The sequence below is a fragment of the Rhincodon typus genome, chromosome 31 (genome assembly GCF_021869965.1).
Source record: "Rhincodon typus isolate 14 chromosome 31, sRhiTyp1.1, whole genome shotgun sequence".
In the NCBI taxonomy this organism is placed as follows: Eukaryota; Metazoa; Chordata; class Chondrichthyes; order Orectolobiformes; family Rhincodontidae; genus Rhincodon; species Rhincodon typus.
In genome coordinates, this window is record NC_063362.1 from 8,206,602 (window position 1) to 8,215,712 (window position 9,111).

Genomic DNA, 9,111 nt, shown 5'->3' on the forward strand with positions numbered 1-9,111 from the left:
TTGTTACTTCAGATTCTCCAGCATCTGCAGTTCCTACTATCTCTGAATCAATTCAGCTCAATTCTGAGGTGATATTGCTGTCCATAGCTGACAATGAAATATGCCACAACTTGATTCAGAAAACAGCCAGCAACAGTTGTCTCCACCAACCTCTGTCAAAAACCATTTGTGACCCACCATCTCTAACAACAGGGGCTGGGGTGAAGTACAGTCTATGCACAATGGACAATGGACCTTATGTTCATAAGTAGCCGATTGCAAGGTGTCCTGGATTCAGTAATCACTCTCACATCCAGATTCTCAAACAGATTTCACCCCAGCGATCTTGTAACTGAGACAGGTGACCAACGATAACCACGGAAATTCTCCTAGGAGAAGCTTTCATCAGCTGGTTTAGTACTAAACTGTAGGACACTTCATCCACTATTTCAAAGTCATGGGTGAGGCGAGTTCTCTATCTTTCTGTACCCGTTCCTATAAACTAATATTGGCATTGGATATTCAAGCTAATTTATTCAGGTCTTACAGAGCAATTCACTTGGACTTATAGTTGAGTTCTGTTGTTTGTTGTCCTAAGTCATAGTGCATTGGGCCTGAAAATCTGCAGGAATGCCAAACTAGTACAAATGTCAGGAATGCTCAATAGGAATCTTGCCTTTACACAGCAATGCTATGTCTGTACTGAGACACCAATATGGGCACATTCTAGATGCCTAAGGCACACCCAGCGGAGAACAAAAACTGGAATGTCCAACCAAGTAGGCATGATCAGTAGTGTTCAAAGACAAGGTAAGGACCAATTACACAGAATCCTTTCAGATTGCTCCTCAGAAACCTTTGTTGAATGAATCCTCTGTGATGTTGGGTGAAGGCTAGTTTGGGAAGACCTGGACTGGTCAGATGATCCAGCACCCTGTCAATATTCAACTGGAACGTGGGCATGGGAGGCCTTTGGAAACTTTGGGAATTTATCCCGGTGGAAATTGACATTTCCTGGAAAGAACAAAGAATAGGTGAAAAAAATACTGGCCAGAAATAATATCCCAAAGTTTGGGACAAACACAGAACAAAACAAGAGATAGTAGGAACTGCTGATGCTGGAGAACCTTTGCAGCTGTCCATCCGAAGGTTGCACGAACAGCACCTCATATTCCGCTTGGGAACCCTGCAGCCCAATGGTATCAATGTGGACTTCACAAGCTTCAAAATCTCCCCTCCCCCTACCGCATCCCAAAACCAGCCCAGCTTGTCCCCGCCTCCCTAACCTGTCCGTCTTTTATCCCACCTATTCTCTCCTCCCACCTCAAGCCCCACCCCCATCTCCTACCAACTAGCCTCATCCCACCCCCTTGACCTGTCCGTCCTCCCTCGACTGACCAACCCCCATCCTAACTCCCCACCTACACTCACCTTTACTGGCTCCATCCCCGCCTCTTTGACCTGTCTGTCTCCTCTCCACCTATCTTCTCCTCTATCCATCTTCTATCCACCTCCCCCTCTCTCCATATTTATTTCAGAATTCCCTTCCCCTCCCCCATTTCTGAAGAAGGGTCCAGACCCGAAACGCCAGCCTGCCTGCTCCTCTGATGCTGCTTGGCCTGCTGTGTTCATCCAGCTCCACACCTTGTTATCTTAGAACAAAACAGCTTAGCTTGGACCCTGTTCTGGACTATTACAGCTTTACTGCAGCCTGAGGTTGCATGGTGCTTCTCCATTGTTTGGTCCATATTGTTGAGGAAAAGCCCTTGAACATGTTGCAAACTGTTATGGACAGGCCAGAACCCCTCAAAATATAATTAGAAGCTAGATGTACTCTATTTTGTTCTAATTTAAAGGTAAATGTGAGTGCTATGTTTCAAATACTAGTTGGTTGGTCATACTACTTGATGTTAAGCAAGACACAATTTATTCAAACACCATTGTCATAATACAACGAAAGAAAGGTGAGCGTGGAATAACTTAACTCTATTGGCAAACTTAACAGAAAAATAGATTATTTTACTAATAAACAATAACTGTTCCAATATAGTCACATCCCATAAACACACCCTTGGCAAAAGGCTAATTCAGAAAACAGAATTAAATCACATGCAATTCCAGTAGCAGTCCAGAACTAAAAACATTCAGAGAAAATTTAGCGAGTGTAGCAGCCAGGAGAGATTCACTGCCTTGAAATCCCATTTGGATACAATCATTTCCCAGTCTATCCATCATTTAATGATGCCATTCTGGCTTTCCCAATCAAAATGGATAATTTCACATTATACTGCATCTGTCATGCATTCGCCCATTCGCTCACTTGCTTTAATCACCTTAAACACTCTGCCATTTCCTCCTTATCAGTCATGATCCGTCTCAGTTTTGTGCTGTCAGCAACCTTGGAAATATTACATTTATTTCCCTCATTCAAATCATTAATACAGCAAAGTTTGTTTTAACTGGCACATTATTAACCGGTATTCTTGATAAACTGGCAAAAAAAAACCTCGGAGCCTCAAATACTGCGATGCCCAAGTATTTATACTGAACGTAAAGTATAACGGAGATATGTTTACCCCCTGCGTTACATATTTATTACTTACTGTGTGTTTTTAACATTGACTTTCGGTGGTGTATTGATGTTTTTTTACGTAGATTTTTTGAGGGATGTTAATGCTTCAAAACTTTACAGGACTTGGTCAAGATTTAATGCAGATAGGCGTACCTCTTGATTATCCGGAATATTTGACCAACTGGTACATTCCCGGCATCCTCCCCTAGATGCCAGTTAATGAAAAGTTTACTGTCTATCTTGTGAATAGCTGGGGCTATTAGGTTACCTTACTTAGCAGAAGATACATTTCCAACAGAGGGAATACAGCAAAGGTTCATCAGACTGATTCCTGGGATGTATGTGGAGAGATTGAGTCAACTGTGCCAGAATTTTCTTGAGTTTAGAAGGAGGTGAGGGGATCACATTGAAGCATATAAAATTCTGACAGGCCATGGACAGAGTGGATGCAGGGATGGTATGACCCCTGGGTGGGGGTCTTGAAAAGGCATCAGGATACAGGGTAAATCACTTGGAACTGAAACAGGGTGCAATTCCTTCACTCAGAGAGTAGTGACCCTGTGGAATTCACTACAACAGAAAACAGCGAAGGCCAAGTCTCTGAGTACAATCTATTACATTATTCGTACCTCGGCACATGAAAACAATAATTATTGAAAAGTACAAACGCCATGAAGGGCAATTTTTAAAATTAATTGAAACTGATTAGAGGCTGATTGTTCCTGTGTGAATTCTCAAAGAATGCCACTAATTTAACACTCAATCTCAAACTGGCTGGTCTTCCCAGTTTCCGTGCCCTCTGTGGTATTTATGGCTGTAGTTGTATGTGTATCCAGCAGAGGGAGTTTAGTTCTTTAATCATCCCAGCTCCACAGCCCTTTGAGAGCCCTGTATTCCTCCAATTCTTCCCTCTTCATTAATGCCTCTATTAGCAGCCAAGAGTTCAGCTGCCATGACCCCAAACTTTGGAATTCCCCGCCTGTGTCTCTCTGCCTCTCCAGGTATTTCACCTCCTTTCAGACTGTCCTTAAAAATAAGACCATAATGGGTGGCTCAGTGATTAACACTGCTGCTTCACAGCGCCAGGGACCTGGGCTCAATTCCAGCCTTGGGTGACTGCCTGCATGGAGTTTGCACATTCTCTCTGTATCTGCATGAGTTTCTGTTGGGTGCTCCAGTTTCCTCCTACATATGCAGGTTGGGTGGATTGGTCATGCTAAATTGTTCTGTAGTGTCCAGGGATGTGTTGGTTAGGTGGGTTAGCACATGGGAAATGTGGGGTTACAGGGATAGGGTGAGGAGGTGGATCTGGTTAGGATACTCTTCAGAGGGTAGGTACAGATGTGATGGGTCACATTGCCTCTATCTGTACTGTAAGCATTCTATAATAAACAGGAACCTGAGTAGACCATTCAACAGGATCATTGCTAATCAGACATTCCTAATTCCACTTTTCCCTATAACCTTTGATCTCTCCACTGATTGAGAACCTACCTCTCTCAGCGTTAAATATATGTGAGGACTCTGTCTCCACAGATCTCTGTAGCAAGGTGTTCTGAAGACTCACAACCCACCGGTAGAAGAGAAGAGAAAATCTACTTTTGTTATCAAGTTTGTAGTCATCGACCCTAAAGTTGCCTTCTGTGGTTCAGTATCAAACATTTCTTGAAAACACTCCTGTAAAACACCTTGGGACTTTTACCATGTTGAAACCGCTATATAAATGCAGATTGTTGTTGTTGGAAATAAAGCCCTCACTCAGCAAGCAGGGGCATAAACAGATTTAAAAACACAGCCTGTTTGCAAATGTTGTTATAAATATCACACACATAGAACAGTGGACAAGGTTCAAAGTGGCCAAATGGCCTGCTCTTATTTCTTATGTTCTTACGTTAAATCAAACCAGCCGAGATTCACAGTGATGCTTGGCATCCAGCAATGGGCAAGAGAATGGAGGTTGGGTCAGGATATGATTGTTCTCAACTGTGAGGCACTCTGCGGTCAAATAACTTACCAAAGCTCACTGTCTGAGCTCATTAGGGCATAATACAAGCTGGTTGCTGATCTTTATGGAACCACATTCCAGAAAGTGCTGGCAACATCAGGACGAAAGGGGCGAGCAACTGAACAAAGGGGAAAAAAAAACTACACAGAAGAGAAAACTCACGGTCAGTGCGTAAGAACATTTTTAAACCTTTATTCAGAATAACCTCTTAATTCACCATGTTACCCTTCCGAATGGGAACTTGATAGTAATGGTGAATTATGTGAAACTTACTGGTTTGAATCCACATCACACGAGAAACAAAATGAGAGTGAATGTAAACTTAAATCATTAACTAGATCAGAAGGCAAGTGAGAAAGGGGAGAGAATGAGTGGAAAGTGACAGAGATGAAAGACAGAATGAGAGGAGAATGACAGAGTGGTGAAAGAGAGAGAGAATGGGAGGAGAGTGACAAAACTGTGAAAGAGAGAAAGAATGACAAAAGAGTGATAGAGGTGAAAGAGAGAGAAAATGACAGAAAGCAATACCAGAGAAGTGGTGGAGAGAAAGAGGAAAGGGGTAAAGGAAACAAAAAGATTGGGACAAAGAAGGGGAAGAGGAAGAGAGAGAGATTGAGACCAGAGAAGTGAGAAAAGACAAGAAAGAGAGGATTGGGGCAGAGAGGAAAGAGAGAGAGAGAGAAATATTTCAGATTGGGCCAGAGAGAGAAATGAATGAGAAAGAGAAATGAAGGTTAGACAGAAGGGAAAGAGAGAGAAATACAAATAAACTCAAACGAGGAAAATGAGAAAAAGAGAATGATTTGAATGGGGGGGGGGGGGGGGGGGGGGGGGGGGGGGGTGCGAAGCAAATTCATTTTCTTACTTCTCTCAATTTCCTGTTTTTAGTTTGTAATTCAAGTCAATTTCATGAGTATTGTGCCTTTCACCTTCTTCACCTTGAAATCAGTAAATTCTGTGAGATTCTGTGAAAGGATATGAATAAACCGATAGTTCTCACAAAAATCTAGCATAGATGTGAGGACAGGAATTATGCCCTTTCCTATCGTATCCAAAGGGTTGTGAATCTGTGGAATTCCCTGCCCAGTGAAGTAGTTGAGGCTTCCTCGTTGAATGTTTTTCAGGCAATGAGAGGCAGATTTTTGAACAAGTAAAGGAATTAAGCGTTATCAGTGAGAGGGTGAGTAAGTGGAGTTGAGCCCACAAAAAGACCAGCCATGATCTTATTGAATAGCGGAGCAGGCTCAGTGGGCCAGAGTTTGCATGTTCTCCCCGTGTCTGCGTGGGTTTCCTCCGGGTGCTCTGGTTTCCTCCCACAGTGGGCCTACACCTGCTCCTATTTCTTATGTTCTTATGTTTTTCACCCAATGTCATAGCTTTGTCTTTGGGTTTTTCTGCATCTAATCAATGATTGGTAAAATCTAGAATCACACAGCACAGTAAGGAGGCTATGCAACCCATCTAATCCATGTCAATTCCCCTGCGCTTTCTCTGTGCTACTGACAGTTTCTCTTTTTTGAAACGAATATCCTTTCGAAAGTCTGGCAGCATCTGTGAAGGAAAAAAAGCAGAGTTAACGTTTCAGGTCCGGTGACCCTTCCTCAGAACTGAGTCGTTAACTCTGTTTTTTATGTTAAACTCTGTTTTTCCCTTCACGGATGCTGCCAGACCTGCTGAACTTTTCCAGCAACTTCTGTTTTTGTTCCTAATTTGCAGCATCCGCAGTTCTTTCAGTTTGAATCCTTTCAAAAGTGATCATTGAATCAATTTCGATTGCCTTTTCAGGACGTACGTTTCAGGTGGGGAACAACTTGCTGTATTTTAAATGGAAAATGACACCTCCTGAAATATTTTTCTGGTTATCAAACTCTGATGCCATCGGAAACAACTTTCTCCATATCTACTCAATCATTTCATCCGCAGCTCAGAGGGGGCCATGTTGCCCTTGTAACTGTGCCAGTAATTGGAATTGAAAGTTACAGTCCACATGGCACATCTAGTTATGACCAGCAACAAAAAGCATCTTTAGTTCATAATTCTTTAAAATTTCTTCCAGTTACAAGCAGTTGCTGAGTTTAAGTGAATTTCTAAAAGCAATAGCTACACAAGGCCTTCCAAAATGATTCAACAATGATCTGGGCTATTTCCTCTCCCTCCCTCTCTTTCTCTCGTTCCCTCTCTCCTTGAGGCAATATTCATGGACCAAAATAGATTCAGATGCCACATCATGAACTCCAAAGAAGCAAGGAAAGATGTATTCAATTTTTAAAGAGGAAGCAATTAGTAAATAAATAGAACCATATCTGCTCTGAGGCAGGAGCATCAGTGGATCCAAGTAGGCTGCAAGTCATTAGTAATAATATTAACAGGAACTAGGCAAAACCACAAATAGCACTAAACACAGTAAAGGAGTGAGAGTGTCAGTATCACACATTCTGTGGTTTTCGGTGTCCATGATATTTGTTTAAAATTGACACTGATGGCAACCCCCGAATCAACACCATTTTGTTACATAGCAATCCTTTTTTCCTTGAGTCCTCAGCCTGAAGATGGATTCAACCTCCTGGGTCAGGCTTTCACCTCGGCTAGGGTGAGGGAGGAGGTCCAAAATTCCATGCTATTGCCACCAATCTGATCCACTCTGGCTGCTCAGCCAACTGACTCCAGAAGGAGTCTGAATTTTCCGCTCCAATGTGTGAAAATGGTAGGCTTTAAGGAGTAAAAGAAACATTATGCAGGTGCTGGAAATCTGAAACAAACACAGCAGGTCTGGCAGCATCCATGAATGGAGAAACTTTGAATCCAGCATATCGCAGGAAGTAATGATGCTCATTTAACAAGCCAGGGCAGACATGAGCTCCTGAAAGGCCTCATCATAGAATCCCTACAGTGTGGAATTAGGTCATTTGGCCCTTCAAGTCCAAACCAACCATCTGAAGACCAGAGATAGTAGGAACTGCAGATGCTGGAGAATCCGAGGTAACAAGGTGCAGGGCTGGATGAACACAGCAGGCCAAGCAGCACCATAGGAGCAGAGAGGCTGACGTTTTGGGCCTAGACCCTTCAATGATGCTGCTTGGCCTGCTGTGTTCATCCAGCCCTGCATCTGAAGACCATCCCACCCAATCTCTGTAACCTTGCATTTCCTATGGCTAATCCACTTTGCCTGCACATGCCTGGACACTACGAGCAATTTAGCATGGCCAACACACCTATCCTCCACATCTTTGGACTGTGGGAAGAAACTCAAGCACCCAGAGGAAACACACACAAACATGGGGAGAATGTGCAAACTCCACACAGACAGTCGCCTGAGGGTGGAATGGAACCTGGGTCCCTGGTGGTGTGAGGCAGCAGTGCTAACCACTAAGCCACCATGCCTTTGTAATTTTGTGATTGTGAGAGTTCTGAAGAAGAGTCATACTGGACTTGAAACATTAACTGTGTTTCTCTCTCTCCACAGGTTTAAGGAAAGCCTTACATTGGGTGGGGGGAGGGGGGAGGAACTGAGAGAGGTTGATGTATTTTGGGAAGTAATTCCTGGCAATAGGGCCCTTTGCAACTAATGGCATGGCCATCAGTGAAGGAGCAATTATAACCAAGACTGGCTGAGGTGTCCAGATAGCTTGGATAATTGTGGGGGTGAAGAAGATTCTGGAAAAAGGGAGGGGTGAGGTCAAGAATACTTAGCCCCAGAAACGTTTTCGCAGACGTGATTTCCAGTCTTCATTGTAGTGCAGAGTGCTTCCTGGCATTACTCCCAAGTGGCCCAGCTTTAATCTTAATGTTCTGTCCCTGCTTGAGTCCCTGCTCCAAAAGAAATGCTTTCTCTATTTTGTTGTATCAAATTATGAAATCAAATGTCAATATCATTCATTATCTTCAAACACGTCAATGAGATCATCCACTAATCTTTAATTCCAAGGGCAGTTAAGCCACGCTAGTTTAATTGGCACAACCTTCAAACATTGATTACATAAATTGCAATGTTTTAAACAAACATGATATAAATCAGAATTTTCAAAGTTTGTGAGTTAATTCGACAAGCCTTAATCTGGCAAAACAAAAATGCTGTATCAGATTAAAGATGGGGTTTTGAAGTAAGGGCTAAAAATTATTAAACTGAAGAAAAGCTTTAACAAGCTTTCATTTTTAATATTTAGTTAAGTTTTATATATTGATTTATTAATATCTCTGCGATAATAATTTGTGTTATCAAAATCTCTTGAAACATATTCTGAAATATATTTTAAGTTCAGGACTTTAATCCAAATTTGAACAGTGGCCTGGGATTTCTAGAATTTATTTTAAGTTAACCCTGCACATGCTGTTCTTCCTCTAATACTTTAGCTACAGCTACAGGCATCAGGTTCCTGATTTACGAGTGGAAGACTTAGGAAATTGTGTCCTACAAATGTGATCCCATACAGGGGAGTAATTTGAAAAATCTGACATACGAACATTTCTGCACTTGCAAACAGCTGCTTTATATTATTCCGTATTTTTGTATTTCAAAAATATACATTATTCATAAAAAAAATACATACATAGTTGC